Here is a 17620-nt window from a genome sequence, read left to right on the forward strand (position 1 = left end):
GGTAGGTAAGGCCACATCAGATCAGCCATGATCGTAATGAGTGGCGGGGCAGGCTCAAGGAGCCGAAAGGCTTAAGCTTGCTCCTAGTTCTTATGTTCTTAAGTGGTGTTGTTTTAACCAACTGTGTTTGCTGTGGAAGTGAGGGTCATATCCATCGAGTCTTTTAGGTAATGTTGTTACAGCTTTGCAGCATTTAAAGGGCTGGGGCGGGACTCTCCGTTCCTGAGACTAAGTGTTGACTCAGGAGCAGGATTCAATGTCTTCCACGACATCAAAGCTGGCACCGCACCTGGACCGATTCAGCGACCGTTGAGGGGCTAGCATTGTCGCCACGTGGAACACAATCCATTCCAATGAGAAATGGTGCGGGATTTGCTAGGTCTGTGATCAGCACTCGGGAGGCTGACAAGTTGCAGCCGTACATACACGCTTCACTCCCGAAATACACCATCCCGTCCAACAAGGTGGCACTGGATGCGCTGAGCGCGTCCATCCGGCTGACGGTTGGCTGGGGCAAGAGGGCACCTGGAGGGGTGGGTTGGAGAGACACCCATACGACCCGTAGCCCAAAGTTCACAGTGGGCAGCCAGCGGCGTACGCAGCTGCATGGCTACCTTGCCGGCTGAGACAATGGTGTTCTCTGCCCGTCCACCCCGACCCCACCTTGCCGGCTGAGACAATGGTGTTCCCTGCCCGTCCGCCCCAACCCCACCTTGCCGGCTGAGACAATGGTGTTCTCTGCCCGTCCGCCCCAACCCCACCTTGCCGGCTGAGACAATGGTGTTCTCTGCCCGTCCACCCCGACCCCACCTTGCCGGCTGAAACAATGGTGTTCTCTGCCCGTCCGCCCCAACCCCACCTTGCCGGCTGAGACAATGGTGTTCCCTGCCCGTCCACCCCGACCCCACCTTGCCGGCTGAAACAATGGTGTTCTCTGCCCGTCCGCCCCAACCCCACCTTGCCGGCTGAGACAATGGTGTTCCCTGCCCGTCCGCCCCAACCCCACCTTGCCGGCTGAGACAATGGTGTTCCCTGCCCGTCCGCCCCAACCCCACCTCTTGGTTACTCTCCATTGCTCACCCCGGCCTGGCAGAATCCCCCTGGCTAGCGGCACAACTGTCAGCAAACGATGGCAATGTTGGACAATTCCCGTGCCCCATCTCTCTTCCTCAGCAGCCACGGCACCAGTTTCACAAAGTTTAAAAGCAGAGTGAACCTCGCCGCCAGGAATACCCCCGGTGGAAGCGGAGAATACTGGGTCAGGCCCACTAATATGTCAATGGCATTTACTATACGTGTGGAGTGGAACACATTGACCCCGCTGTCGAGGCGATGGAGAATTGCGATTTGGTGTGAAACCTGCAACTGCCCTGATTTCGGCGTCAAAGCCGATTCTCCGTCCAATCGCGTATCCTGATCCCGGCATCAGCTGACGGAGAATCCTGCCCCCGATGTGTTGCCCACAGAATCTCTGAAATGCCACCTATTCTGGGTTAGCTATTGGCAGTGGGCCTAGAATTAAGGATCAGGTTGTGGAGAATCTGATTCAGCAAGTGGATTCATTATTTCTGGTTCCACTCACACTGGTTTTGCATCTGTGCATGCTTTTTCATAGAATTTCATAGGATTTACAGTGCAGAAGGAGGCCATTCGGCCCATCAAGTCTGCACCGGCTCTTGGAAAGAGCACCCTACCCAAGGTCAACACCTCCACCCTATCCCCATAACCCAGTAACCCCAGCCAACACTAACGGCAATTTTTGGACACTAAGGGCAATTTATCACGGCCAATCCACCTAACCCGCACATCTTTGGACTGTGGGAGGAAACCGGAGCACCGGGAGGAAACCCACGCAGACACAGGGAGAATGTGCAGACTCCGCACTGACAGTGACACAAGCTGGAATCGAACCTGGGACCCTGGAGCTGTGAAGAAATTGTGCTAACCACTATGCTACCGTGCTGCCCCCAATTGCTGCGATTGCAGTGGGTTAATACCCTGAGACTGAGATGAGTTCACAGCCAGGTTCGGATTAATCGTGTGTTTTCTGCTCTTTTGGATTTCACACAGCTGCCGTTTTGCCAGTCGGGGTGGATTTCTAACTGGGAAATGTGAATGATTGTCTTCATCGCACTGCAGCCTCTCTAACATTCTACCCAAGATGGGCCAAATGGCCTCCTTCTGTGCTGTAACTTTTCTCTGGGTCTGTGATCATCCACTTTGGCTCTGAGTGCCATTGCTGAAAGCTGTTTTCAGGATGTCACAGTAGTCCATAGAACATACAGTGCAGAAGGAAGCCATTTGGCCCATCGAGTCTGCACCGACCCACTTTAAGCCCGCAACTCCACCCTATCCCCGTAACCCAATAACCCCTCCTAACCTTTTTGGTCACTAAGGGCAATTTTAGCATGGCCAATCCACCTAACCTGCACGTCTTTGGACTGTGGGAGGAAACCGGAGCACCCGGAGGAAACCCAACGCAGACACGGGGAGAACGTGCAGACTCCGCACAGTCAGTGATCCAGTGGGGAATCAAACCTGGACCCTGGCGCTGTGAAGCCACAGTGCTAACCACTGTGCTACCGGGCAGTCCAGCGCTAGGAGTGCTGAGGCACCGCCCCAGGGAGAGTGACTTTGTCCTCATGGAAAAGGAATCTGAGGTCCTGCCTGGGATTGGGAGGATGACCCCCCGTCACTACACCTGCCCGCCTGCTGGTTCCCATCAGATTGCTGCAGCACACTGGTGGTCGGCACTGGAAAGTCCTGGTCTCTGTGTATGCAGTCAGTGGTACCTTTCACCATGGAGAAGCTGCCAAGTGGGCTAAACCTCACGTTCTCCCCCTGCATCTCTGCAGAAGAAGATTTACTTGTTCCCCATGGTGCATAAAGCTTCCAAATCTACACTAGTGTACAGAAAACTGCAAGCTGTTGCTAATATTACCTGTTGCAGCCTGATAGACCTGTGGCATAACGGGTGAGAGTGACATTGGCATTGGCAGCTGCACGCAGTGCTGTCCACGCTCTGGTGAGGCAACACTTGTGACTTCAGCAGCCGACATAGTTTGGTAATGACCTGTTTGGTGAAGTAAAGGCTTCTCATATATTGCTCTTCAGTATAGTTGCTTCCTGAAAACCCTCTGTGGATACAGCTTCCCGGTCAATGCCCTCCTCCTCCGGCAGCTTGTGGGGTCTTCCTCCAGTGCCCAATCCTGTTGTATTTTCAGAGTCAACCCTATCATACCATTCATGTCTGGAATCAAATAATCAACAGAAGTGACAACAGAGGGGGTTGTGAATCTTCGCAAATCTCCACCTCTGGATGCTTAGGCGTTGAGCATATTTAAGGCTGAGAGTGAAATCAAAGGGCTCGAGAGTTACAAGTTAGCTAGGAAGGATCTAAAGAGAGAGCTAAGAAGAGCCAGGAGGGGACATGGGAAGTCTTTGGCAGGTAGGATCAAGGATAACCCTAAAGCTTTCTATAGATATGTCAGGAATAAAAGAATGACTAGGGTAAGAGTAGGGCCAGTCAAGGACAGTAGTGGGAGGTTGTGCATGGAGTCCGAGGAGATAGGAGAGGTACTAAATGAATATTTTTTGTCAGTATTCACACAGGAAAAAGACAAAGTTGTCGAGGAGAATACTGAGATACAGGCTACTAGACTAGAAGGGCTTGAGGTTCATAAGGAGGAGGCGTTAGCAATTCTGGAAAGTGTTAAAATAGATAAGTCCCCTGGGCTGGATGGGATTTATCCTAGGGTTCTCTGGGAAGCTAGGGAGGAGATTGCTGAGCCTTTCGCTTTGATCTTTAAGTCATCTTTGTCTACAGGAATAGTGCCAGAAGACTGGAGGATAGCAAATGTTGTCCCCTTGTTCAAGAAGGGGAGTAGAGACAACCCCGCTAACTATAGACCATTTTGGAAGGAATAACAGGAAGACAGAGTACTGGGCTAATGGTAAGATTCTTGGTAGTGTGGATGAGCAGAGAGATCTCGGTGTCCATGTACATAGATCCCTGAAAGTTGCCACCCAGGTTGAGAGGGTTGTTAAGAAGGCGTACGGTGTGTTAACTTTTATTGGTAGAGGGATTGAGTTTCGGAGCCATGAGGTCATGTTGCAGTTGTACAAAACTCTGGTGCGGCCGCATTTGGAGTATTGCGTGCAATTCTGGCCACCGCATTATAGGAAGGATGTGGAAGCATTGGAAAGGGTGCAGAGGAGAGTTACCAGAATGTTGCCTGGTATGGAGGGAAGATCTTATGAGGTAAGGCTGAGGGACTTGAGGCTGTTTTTGTTAGAGAGAAGAAGGTTAAGAGGTGACTTAATTGAGGCATACAAGATGATCAGAGGATTAGATAGGGTGGACAGTGAGAGCCTTTTTCCTCAAATGGTGATGTCCAGCACGAGGGGACATAGCTTTAAATTGAGGGGAGATAGATATAGGACAGATGTCAGAGGTAGGTTCTTTACTCAGAGTAGTGAGGGCGTGGAATGCCCTGCCTGCAACAGTAGTGGACTCGCCAACACTAAGGGCATTCAAATGGTCATTGGATAGGCATATGGATGATAAGGGAATAGTGTAGATGGGTTTTAGAGGGGTTTCACAGGTCGGCGCCACATCGAGGGCCGAAGGGCCTGTACTGCGCTGTAATGTTCTATGTAATCAAGGGATATGGGATCAGGCAGGAAAGAGGAGTTGAAGTTGGCAGATCTGCCATGATCTTGTTGAATAGTAGAGCAGGTTTGATAGGCCTTAAGGCCTATTCCTGTCTCTGTTTCTTATGTTCTTAACAACAGGAGAGCAGCAACAGCCAGACCTTAGTCTATGCAGACAAATTGAATTTTGAATAGCGGTGGAACTCAGCAAAAAAGAAGTCAACCAGTAGCCAGAAGCACTGAGCCAGCAACTTAACTTTGAACCCGACGTGAGCCCTTTAAGTATCACTTTCAAGGGCACCTCCATGACGATTAGTGTCACGTTTTGCTGATTTACTGGGGCCTTCTAATACGTTGATTGTGTCCTGGTAATGACTTTACACCTTCATCCATATCTTCCCCGCCTTTGTGTCTTGCTGAGATACAACACTCTCACAAGCGCTCTCTTCTAGAAGTTGGACGTATCTGCTTGCACACGTCTCGGGACCTGGGGATGAGGCGTGGGAGGGGAGGTGGTGGGCTTTTGTGGAGCCCTTGAAAATTAGTGGTTACACAACCCAATCTCTAGGCCATTTGGGATTTTAAACACCTATCAGCATTGTCCAGTCATTATTTTGATGCAAATCCAGAAAATATCGTACTTCATTTTAAATTGTGGGATTTGAACCTATGAGCTCTGACACCCCAGGAAGGTTTGGGAGAAATTAACAAGCTCGATGAGCCGCCCTTCAACCAGTTAGAATTTCCCTTGACACTTTCTCACCGGGAGTTTTTTTTGTGTGCAAGCTCCTCGCTTTAGACAGGAGATTTTGATGAGTCGGTAATCAACCACATTTGTTTTGTAAAAAGTGCAAGCTTGTCAATTCACGTCTGGGCCACAGAACAATAATATAAACCACACACAGGATGGAATGTTGTATCGAGTTTTCCCAACCCACTCAAGTCTATTGAAGTGAAGCTTTTAATCAGCGTAACGGGAAATTGTGGGTGCACTATCAGTTAAAGCTATTGTACTAACAAAGAATTCAACCTTTATAAATTCCCTGCTAGGTATGCTTTTGTTCAACATTTTCATGCAAGGCCGAGTTGAGAATATTGAATAAATATAATAGAATTACAGCTTCCAAATAAATTGCAAAATAGCTGTTTTTTCGCCTTTCAGATCAAGGGCGTGATTCAGAGACTCCGCCGCGCTCGGAGTATATCCGGGCGCAACAGGTGAACCACGAGAGTGCCCCAAATCAGGCTCCGCAGCAGGCCGATTGCGAGACACCCGTCTCGCTCCGCCCGTGCACTGGGGGCCCAGGACTCAAAGGCCGTGCCAGCAAGATCTCGCTGGGGCACCATTCAGCACTGGTCCACACAAACGGGGACCAGGCAGAAAGGCACTTTGAGGGGTCTTGCGCAGGCCATTGGAGACCCCAGGTGGTTGAGGACAGGGCAGGATGGTCCCCTGGCGCCTGGGCACCTTGGCACTGCCAGGTTGGCACCAAGGCATGGCCACCCAGACATCCTGGATCATTAGTAACTGGAATTTAAGATTCTCTGATAATAGGGTCTTGGTGCCAAAAATCAAATCTTATTTACATACAGCGGAAAAACAGGTGACTTCTGCATTGATATCACCAGGGTTGAAGTTGAAAGAAATCTAGGAATCTTTGTAGTCTCGATGCTTAGCATGTCCAACCAATGCAGAGCAACCAAAATTGACAAAGTTCGAAGGGTGTTGATTGAGAACCAGAATACAGAAAAAGCTATGCTTAAACTCTGGCCAGGCCACACCGTGACTACTGTGCCCAGTTCTGGTATTGGGAGGCTAGGGAAACAACCAAGGCCTGGAGGCACCGCAGAGAAGAGCCACAACGCTCATCACTAGTGCCAAATGTCTAAGATAAGACTGGCGGAAGTTGGGGTTTTCAGCCTAGAAAACAGGTTTCTCTAATGAAATTTGTCTCAAATGATGAGGAAAAGGGAAACCTGTAATACTTGTTGCAACAAGTCGAGACAGTACTCAGTAGAGTGCATGCCTTCGCCACGCCGTGCTAACTCAACATTAAACTATATTATAATATATGCGCTTCTAGCTGATCTTTTGTTCCGTAAACGTGAAGCTCTTCCCAGGCTGGATGATGCTTTGTTACTGCAAAGCTCAAAAACAATATTGGGCTGGATTCTCTGTCTGCGGGACCCTCCATTTCGCCGGCAGAAAACTCATGCCCGCGGATTTGCCGACAGTGTGAGGGCGCCCACAATGGGAAGCCCCATTGGCCGGCTGCTGGGATGAAGAATCCCACTGCCAGCGGGGGAATGGCGCACTAGGAAACGGGTGCGGCGGGACGGAGAATTCCGCACAATATTTTTACTAAAACTTCCATCCACATACAACAATTTGCTCTGAAAACTCTGCTCACATTTTGACAGCTGTGCCAAAATTCCATCACAGCTGTTGAGACAATCCACAACATTTTAAAGCAGTCAAAACATTATAATGAAGGGAAATCAACAACGTTTGAAAATATAGCCAGTTTGCCCTATCTCCCAACATCCTTAAAAAAATTCTAGGATCTGGATCTTTGACAAAAACGAATCAATTCCTCCTTGAGCCATGCGCTGTGTGCTAGGTTTCGCTGAAATCCATCCATTGGTTTTTGAGATATATTGGGCGGGATTCACTGACCCTGAGGCTAAGTGCAGACGCCGCCGTAAACGTGTCGCTTTTCACGACGGCGTCAACAGGCCCCTAGGAGCATCGATTCCGAGCCCTACAGGAGGCCAGCACGACACTGAAGTGACCCACGCCACTCCAGCTGCCGATACCGGTCTCAAATGGGCATCGCGGGTCTGTGCATGTGCGCTGCGACCAGCGCGATTGCGCGCTGGCTTCCTTCTCCGGGCCGGCCCCGACGCAACATGGCGTAGAGCTACAGGGGCCGGCGCAGAGCAGAAGAGGCCCCCAGCCCAAGAGGTCGGCCCGCCGATCGGTAGGACCTGATCACGGGTCAGGCCACAGTGGGTCGGACCACCTCTCCCCCCCCATCCCCCCACCAGGCCGCCCCCCAGAAGGATGCATGCCAAGGTCCCGCCGGGTAAGACCACATGTGGACGGCGCCGGTGGGACTCGGATTTTTTTTTGCGGCCACTCGACCCATCCTGGGCTGAGAATCGGCGGGGAGGGGGCGCGTAGAGCGGCCCCCGACTGGCGCCATACCAATGGCACCGATTCTCCGCTCACCGGAGAATTGGCGGACCGGCGTCGGGGCGGTGTCGCGCGATTCGCGCCTGGCCTGCCGATTCTCCGGCCCGGCGTGACCTGACAAATAAAAAACATTATGGGGCGGAGGTAATTCAACTGTTAGGGCAGGACATGAGTTCAAACGCTACCCAGGAAAAAGTGTCCCAGAATTAGGATTTTCTTTCTGGGGTGGCGAGGTTTATTGGAAATCATGCCTGCTGGCTCTAGAACAAGTACGAAGGCTGCTGGAGGCTATATGCACTGCGTCCAGGATTTTAAAAAAACATTTAAAACACAAAACAGCCCAGTTAACCTGTACGCCTCAACGCTCCCATGCCCCATCCATGTCAACCCATGCCACCTTATTCCACTCCACCACATCATGGCCCTCATACCCTCCATTCTAACATGTGCCTATTTACTCACCCCCATGGCCCCTCTTATGCTTTGTGCCAACAAGGGCAGCACGGTAGCATGGTGGTTAGCATAAATGCTTCACAGCTCCAGGGTCCCAGGTTCGATTCCCGGCTGGGTCACTGTCTGTGCGGAGTCTGCACGTCCTCCCCGTGTGTGCGTGGGTTTCCTCCGGGTGCTCCGGTTTCCTCCCACAGTCCAAAGATGTGCGGGTTAGGTGGATTGGCCATGCTAAATTGCCCGTAGTGTCCTAAAAAGTAAGGTTAAGGGGGGGGGGGTGGGTTGTTGGGTTACGGGTATAGGGTGGATACGTGGGTTTGAGTAGGGTGATCATGGCTCGGCACAACATCGAGGGCCGAAGGGCCTGTTCTGTGCTGTACTGTTCTATGTTCTATATGCCCATCTACCCACAAGCATGGTTCTTCATAGCCCCAATGTCAACTTAGTGAACTTATTCCGCGTGGGTTTCCTCCGGGTACTCCAGTTTCCTCCCACAAGTCATGAAAGACATGGTTAGGTGAATTGGACATTCTGAATTCTCCCTCTGTGTAACCGAATAGGCACCGGAGTGTGGCAACTAGGGGCTTTTCACATAACTTCATTGCAGTGTTAATGTAAGGCTACTTGTGACACTAATAAAGATAATTATTATTCTGGTGCTAACTCATGTCAGCACATGCACCCTACCCATCACCCTTTGCCCTTATATTTACCATGTCAACTCAACCAGTATATACCTTGGACAGATCACAGGACCCATTCTGAGGTTAAAAAAAGTGTTTCATGCAGGTTTATCTTTAAAAAAACACTTATTCATAAAAACTAATTCGCCAAATTTACAATCTTTCAACTATATCCCATAGTATTAATCCAGTAATGGCAGTCCTCAGGCTTATGACAACAGAGTGAAATAGCAAGCTGATTTTTAAAAGATACTCTAGACATTTTTTCAAAGATTTAAAGGGCAGGAGTTTGAAATGGCTTGACAGATCGACAGTTACTTTTGACATGTCCTTTTGACAGTTGCCTTCACAGTTCGTGGCACGGCACGGTAGCACAGTGATTAGCACTGTTGCTTCACAGCGCCAGGGTCTCATGTCTGATTCCCGGCTTGGGGCACTGTCTGTGCAAAGTCTGCACGTTGTCCCTGTGTCTGCGTGGGTTTCCTCCGGGTGCCCTGTTTTCCTCCCACAAGTCCCGAAAGACGTGCTTGTTAGGTAATTTGGACATTCTGAATTCTCCCTCTGTGTACCCGACCAGGCGTCGGAATGTGGCGAAGTAACTTCATTGCAGTGTTAATGTAAGCCTACTTGTGACAATAAAGATTATTATTATTTTAACACTTATGCTTTTGCCTTTGACAGTTTATTTTAATATTTCTGACAGTTGCTTCTGACAATACATTTTGACACTTAACACAGTTCCAATGAACCTGACAGCTAATGAGTTTATGCACTTTTTATGCACGTTCGTGCCTACTTTTAACAATCCCAAAGGACATCAGACCGCCCCCAAAGATGTTCAGGACGATTTCCAAAGGTGTACCCTACCTCACCTAAAGGGCATTGTTATAATCCCAGTTGATGTTAATACTGGACAATCAAATACCACGGTTAAACCTAGCTTGGAGAATCCCACCCCCAACTTTGTTCTTTTACAAACCGTGGAGAATAGTTACAGAACGAATTAACCAGAGTTCTCTGATGAACTTTTAACATAAAGAATTAAAAAAATTTAGGGGACATGTGGCGCAGTGGTTAGCACTGGGACTGCAGCGCTGAGGAGCCGGGATCGAATCCCGGCCCTGGGTCAATGTCCATGTGGAGTTTGCACATTCTCCCCCTGTCTGCGTGGGTTTCACTCCCACAATCCAAAGATGTGCAGGTTAGGTGGATTGGCCATGCTAAATTGCCCCTTAATTGGAAAACAAACTATTGGGTACTCTAAATTGATAAAAACAAGAATTAAAAAAATTAAACAAGAAAAATGAATAAAAAGTTGGAATATTCACTATTCCTTCACCCTAGCTATATCTTTACAGACTTGCACAAGTTAGGATAGTTAAAACAATTTATCATATTTAGCTTATACTCTAATATGCAGTACAACGGGTGAACTGTGATCTGACACACCACACTCCAAAGTAAATGACAGGTGCGATCAAATCTATGGATTTCTCAACAACCCACCCAGAAACTGTCACACCATAAGCCCAACCGGTCTTATTGAAACTCTGTCTATCTCATGAGCGTTTCGAATTTCCAAAAGTCACTTTGCACAGCTGCAACAAGAACCTAGCTGCAGGGATTCAATCTCACCGTTTGAGATTCCGTTCCCCTGGATCTCCGCATTCATTCAAACTTCACCTTCCAAGCCCACTTACAGATCTTTAGCTACGTTAAGCAGAACGCCACTGCTCCAAAGAGTACCTTCGCCCTAATGGCTCGGCCCACAGCAAAGCCACCAACTTTGGATACCTGTTCGGATCTTTAGAGCTTCTCTCGAGTCTACTTCGCTTCAAGTCTGCTCCCCACAGATCTCTCTTTATTCGGAGTCAATTGTTCTGCTCCTTTCAACTTTAACAGGATCCATTTCTGACCCCGATCTTTGTCCCTTACCAGGACTGTTTTCTGGGATCTTTTATCTGTCCAGCTCCCTTGTTTGGAACCTCGCCTTGTCACTCTCATGTCCTGCTCCCTGGGACACCTTCTCCTCAACAGTGCTCCTATTTAGGTCACCTGACCTGCAGATTCACGCTGTCTCACATTTCTTATTTTCCTTCTGCGCATGTACTCGGTTCCCAACCTGAAGATGAGAAAAACTACTGAGTGCTCATGTCATGCCATCTTCCGGCTGGCGCATGGACCGGAGACAAGAAAATGGAAAAATACTTGAAATGCAAATGTGTGGCCAGCACATTAGCAGAAGTCCCAAGGCCCACTGGCAATTGGAGTTCACAAACCCTGGAGATGAGCCTTCCGAGTTTCACAACAGTACACCTTCCGATCCAAAGGACTACCAACGGTTAGATCTGTTCCTTCCAGGCCTACTCTGCACATTGAGTAAATTTAAGGAGCTGACAGACATATTTTTAATTAGTAATGAGTTGAAGGATTCTGGAGAGTGGGCAGGAGAGTGGAGTTGAGGCCGAGAGGAGATCAGCCATGAATGTATTGGATGGCGGAGCAGGCTCAAGGGGCTGAAATGCCTACTCCTAGTTCTTGCGCAGGATTCTTCATTTGGGAGCCTCAGGGCTGGATTCTCCGATTTGAAGACTAAGTGCTGACGGTGGCATGGGAACAGTGTCGTTTTACGCCTGAAGAAACGGCGCAAAAGCTGCACCGATCCTTCACCTGGTGGGTGGGGCTAGCAGGCACGCAGTGTAAAGCCCCAGCTTTACCTGTGGATAGGGCTGGAGAATTGCCAAGTCGGTGGCCGCGCATTCGCACGGCGGCGGCCTGCGATAACCGCGTCGTGCAACATGCCGCCAGCTGCACACGGACCCGGTCTGGCAAAAACTGCCCCCCTGTAATCAGCCTCGCCTCCCTTGGGACACCCCCCCCCCCCCCCAACCAGTGCCTCCAGCTCCTGCCAAAGCCCCCCCCCCCCCCCCCCCCCCGACTGTGGTGGTGCTCGACTCAGTCCGTAGCCGCCACGCTAGGTTCTCCAAAAAAAAGGACAAGTGTTCCACGCCATTGGGAACTCGGCCCATCGGTGTCGGAGCATCGGGTGAGGGCCTCAGTTGACGTCCTGAGGCTGTCCCGACAGTGTGCTGCAGGGTACGCCGCTTTCGAGGGGGCGACAGATTGCAAAAGCAGCACCGCCCCCGATTTTGGTGCGAACGGGGATTCTACGGCTGATCAACGAACGCGGTTTCGGCGTCGTTGACCAGAGAATCCCGCCCTATGTTCTGCCACCGGAGCTGAATTGCACCTTATTTGCGCACCCTCTGGGACCACTCCCGCTGGGAGCACAAATCAGGAAGCAATTCCCAATTCTTAGCACTTTTGCATGACAAGGATTGCAAGAGATTCCCTAATCTCACTATCTGAAGCTAGTGGCCCGATAGTGAGGGCCTGCATGTGGGCCTTCCTCCCCCCGCAATACAATTCAGCATCCCCCCTTCCCCCACCCTGAGATTTAGGGTCCCCCCCCCCCCACCCGCCCAAGTACAGAGATGAACCAAATCCTCCCACCAGAAACCTCCAAAATAAAGACCCCCCCCCCCCCCCCCCCCCCCCCCAGGAGAGAAACCCCTGTCAAGAAGCCCCCAAGAAAGGAGACCCCTGCCTGGAAGCTAGAGAACAATCCAGAAAGAGGCAGCACAAAAACTCACTGCTTTAATAATCACCTGGGCAATATATCTGCTAGTTCATGCAGATGAAACAGTCACTGGCTAGAAAGAGAAAACTAGTCGGCTGGGGTTAAACACCCTCAGATCTTTGATCTGCAAGCCATGCATCATTTCTCTTTGATATTGATTTTATTGGTCCGTTCATCTCCCTTCATGGATGAGTAACTTTGCAGTGGTCAGCTGTGAAACTAACCACAATACTTAGAACATCAAGCTTTGATTGACAATTCCTGGACCACTACAAACAGAATTAAGTGCTTTCCAATCATCTCCCTTCACGGTTGAGTGACTTTGAAGTGATCAGCTATGAAACTAACAGCAGTTAACTCTATTTGAAGTGGTCCAGGTGCTGTCAATAAAAGCATTATGTTTATAAACAGTGCTTAAAGAGGTTAAGAGGAGATTTGATAGTTTTTCTAAATCATGAACTAGGGTAGATATGGATAAATTAATCTGATAGGAGGAAGGATCGAGAACTGAGGATACTGGTTTAAGATGAATGGCAAAATAATCAAAGCAACGAGAGGACAAACATTTTTTACTTCAGGGAGTGGTTGGGACCAGGAATGCACTGCTATGATGGACTTATGACTTGGGTTGTGGTAAAAGATCCTATGGTGTTATTTCATTAAAAAAAAATTTAGAGTACGCAATTCTTTTTTTTATACAATTAAGGGCAATTTAGCGTAGCCAATTCAACTACCATGCACATCTTTTTAGGTTGTGGCGGTGAGACCCACACAGACACGGGGAGAATGTGCAAACTCCACACGGACAGCGACCAGGATCTAACCCAGGTCCTCGGCACCGTGAGGCAACAGTGCCTATGGGATCGTTTCCAAGAGGAACAGAACATAATGGTGTCCTTTATCACTAATCAGAACATCACGGGCGCAATTCCCCGACCCCCACGCCGGGTGGGAGAATCGTGGGAGTGCCGGGCGAATCACACCACGCCGTCCTGGCACCCCCACGCGATTCTCCCACTCCCCCCAAAATGGTGTCGCGCGTTTTGGGCCGAGCAGCCTGCCGAACCCGACCGGTTGGATTGGATTGGATTTGTTTATTGTCACGTGTACCGAGGTACAGTGAAAAGTATTTTTCTGCAAGCAGCTCAACAGATCATTCAGTACATGGAAGAAAAGGGAATTAAACAAAATTCAAGAAAAAACATGTGAATACATAATAGGGCAACACAAGATATACAATGTGACTACATAAGCATTGGCATCGGTTGAAGCATACAGGGTGTAGTGTTAATGAGGTCAGTCAATAAGAGGGTCATTTAGGAGTCTGGTGACAGCGGGGAAGAAGCTGTTTTTGAGTCTGTTCGTGCGTGTTCTCAGACTTCTGAATCTCCTGCCCGATGGAAGAAGTTGGAAAAGTGAGTAAGCCGGGTGGGAGGGATCCTTGATTATGCTGACCGCTTTCCCCCGGCAGCGGGAGGTGTAGATGGAATCAATGGATGGGAGGTAGGTTCGTGTGATGGACTGGGCGGTATTCACGACTCTCTGAAGTTCCTTGCGGTCCTGGGCCGAGCAGTTGCCATACCAGGCTGTGATGCAGCCCGATAGGATGCTTTCTATAGTGCATCTGTAAAAGTTGGTACAGGTTAATGTGGACATGCCGAATTTCCTTAGTTTCCTGAGGAAGTATAGGCGCTGTTGTGCTTTCTTGGTGATAGCGTCGACGTGAGTGGACCAGGATAGATTTTTGGTGATGTGCATCCCTAGGAATTTGAAACTGCTAACCATCTCCACCTCGGCTCCGTTGATGCTGACAGGGGTGTGTACAGTACTTTGCTTCCTGAAATCGATGACCAGCTCTTTAGTTTTGCTGGCATTGAGGGAGAGATTGTTGTCCTTACACCACTCCACTAGGTTTTCTATCTCCCTCCTGTATTCGGACTCGTCGTTATTCGAGATCCGGCCCACTATTGTCGTATCGTCAGCAAACTTGTAGATGGAGTTGGAACCAAGTTTTGCCACGCAGTCGTGTGTGTACAGGGAATAGAGTAGGGGGCTAAGTACGCAGCCTTGCGGGGCACCGGTATTGAGGACTATTGTGGAGGAGGTGTTGGTGTTCATTCTTACTGACTGTGGTCTGTTGGTCAAAAAGTCAAGGATCCAGTTGCAGAGTGGAGAGCCAAGTCCTAGGTTTTGGAGCTTTGATATGAGCTTGGTGGGATTATGGTGTTGAAGGCGGAGCTGTAGTCAATAAATAGGAGTCTATTCACGCTGGCGCCAACCACACCTGGTCGCTGCCGGCGTGAACATCGCGCGACCGCTGCCTGTGGGGGCGGAGGGAGGATCAAGCACCAGGGCCGTGCTCAGGAGGGGTCTGGCCTGCGATCGGTGCCCACCGATCGTTGGGCCAGCGTCTCTAAAAGACGCACTCTTTTCCCTCCGCCGCCCTGCAAGATCAATCCTCCATGTCTTGCGGGGCAGCGGAGGGGAAGACGGCAACCGCGCATGCGCGGGTGACGTCATTTAGGCACCATCGGCCGCGTCATTGAGGCCGCGCCGCTTTGACGCAAGCGTCAAGGCCCGGCGTGCAAGATTGGAAGTCAGTGGTGGGAGAAGCATTAAGAAAAATTCTGTATTCAGAGGGTTTCCAGAGTTCAAAATACTTCATCACAGGGAACAGTTGAGAAAGAGATCACTGAATGCTTCAAGGGAAAATTGGATCATTATTTGAAACAGAAAAAGATACAGTTATGGAGAGATGGGTTATTTCAGATCGTTTTAGCAGGAGTTAACCGAGACAAAATGGGCCAAAGGGTGGCAAACATATACGGTTTTATAGTTCAATGTTGAAATGAAATTTGAGGCTATCAATCTAAAATTAGTCTGAGAGGAATTATAAACACCATCCTGAAGTTGTTTAAGTATTTAAGCTCCTGTGATTTCCTCTTAGCACTATTTTGGTGGTTTGCTGTTGGCACTAATTCTGGGTCACATTATCACAGGTGAACGGCTATCAAATGAAAGATCTGGAAGCTTGGTTGCAACATCCTCTGCTAACATCAGGCAGATAACACTGAGTGTACCAGCAAAAAGGCTCTCACTGAACTTTTAGGTGCAGGATCCATGATGCGCCTGTACCGAAAACCAAAATTTGTGGCATTTGAGTCTCATTCCATTACTGCCGTGATGCAAGATTTGTAAAATAAACAATACAACCCCATGCGACTGGGTTTGTCATTAGAAACAAAAGAGTTCATCTTCAAACCTTCTACGATTACTTCAAAGGAAAATAGGTCTTTCCTATCCTCTCTAGCTGGGCCTCGCACAACTTTGTACAGTACCTCACAATTAAACCTCCCTTCAGCCTCCTCTGTCCCAAAGAAGATAACCCCAGCCTCTCCTATGCTAAAGCTTTGTCCATTTATAATGATCAACCAGGTCTCTCGGATAGTCATTAGCGGTGAACTAACCTTCACATAACTTTGCCTCGCGAGCTCCGTAAACTCACCCATCCCTACAACCCTCCGGGACACCTGCACTCTTTCAATTCTGTCCTCTTGTCCCAGGGGCTGTTTAGCACAGGGCTAAATCGCTGGCTTTGTAAGCAGACCAAGCAGGCCAGCAGCACGGTTCGATTCCCGTAACAGCCTCCCCGAACAGGCGCCGGAATGGGGCGACTAGGGACTTTTCACAGTAACTTCATTTGAAGCCTACTCGTGACAATAAGCAATTTTCATTTCATTTTCATTTCTTGAGTATTTCTATTGTAATGGCTTCACCACTGATAGCAGTGCCTTCTGCTGTGTAGCTCTGAGCTCTGGCGTTTCCCTCCTTAAACATCCCAACTCTCTTTCATCCGTTAAAATTACAGCCTACCTCTTTGACTAAGCTTTTGGTCATCTGTCCGAGAAAATATCGCCCAATGTGGTTTGGGGTCATAGCTTGTTTGACAATGCCCCTGTGGATCACCTGGGCATTTTACTATGTTAACGATGCTATATAAATACGGGCCATTGCTATCCTTGGACTGTCCAATAATGCCAATAATGAATCAACTTTAGAACAGCAAGGGCGTCATAAATTGGGTGGCACAGTAGCACAGCGGTTAGCACTGTTGCTTCACAGCACTGTCTGTGCAGAGTATGCACGTTCTACCCGTATCTGCGTGGGTTTCCTCCGGGTGCTCCGGTTTCCTCCCACAAAGTCCCGAAAGACGTGCTTGTTAGGTGAATTGGACATTCTGAATTCACCCTTAGTGTACCCGAACAGGCACCAGAGTGCGGAGACCAGGGGATTTTCACAGTAACTCCATCGCAGCGTTAATGTAAGCCTCTTTGTGACGCGAATAAAGATTATTATTATTATAAATTGCTCCACAGCTCTTTGATGGTGGCCCATAGTGATAACAAAATCTTCTCTGTCATTGGTCATAGGATTTGGGAACCCCAGGCAGGCACGATAGGAGAGGCAGAGACAGGGAATTCAACAAGGGTGATTGGGAAGAGACTGGAAGTGGAGGGCAGAGGTTAATACATTTCATCTGGTTGGAGGTGGGGGTAAAGGGCTGTATTGCCCAATACGTTTAGATTCATGCAGGATGGCCCATGGAAGAAAATGCCTGGACACCCGCTGTACATGCAGAACATGTAATTTGTAGATTAGTCCTTCCTTTGTTTCACATGGACTGGCCACCAGACTTCAGAGGTGGACTCTGGATTTGCGAGGAAAAGCACACTCTTCATGTCCCAGTACTACTCTTTCCTGCAGCACTCCACAGGAGGCTGCGGTACAGTTATCTGGAATGCGTGAAACAGCATTTGCAAATTTTGATGGTGCACCACAACAGAGCAGAATGCTGAAGGTGGTGAAATCAACGGCAGAGATGATGCAGTGTGAAGGTTCCATACAGAGCATGGAAAAAGGCCAGAAATACAGTGAATGCGGTTGGCAAACCAGGTAACATAGGTGGAGAAAATGGGCTACTCAACAGGAAGTGTGGAC

This window comes from Scyliorhinus canicula, chromosome 3 (genome assembly GCF_902713615.1).
Source record: "Scyliorhinus canicula chromosome 3, sScyCan1.1, whole genome shotgun sequence".
Taxonomy (NCBI): domain Eukaryota; kingdom Metazoa; phylum Chordata; class Chondrichthyes; order Carcharhiniformes; family Scyliorhinidae; genus Scyliorhinus; species Scyliorhinus canicula.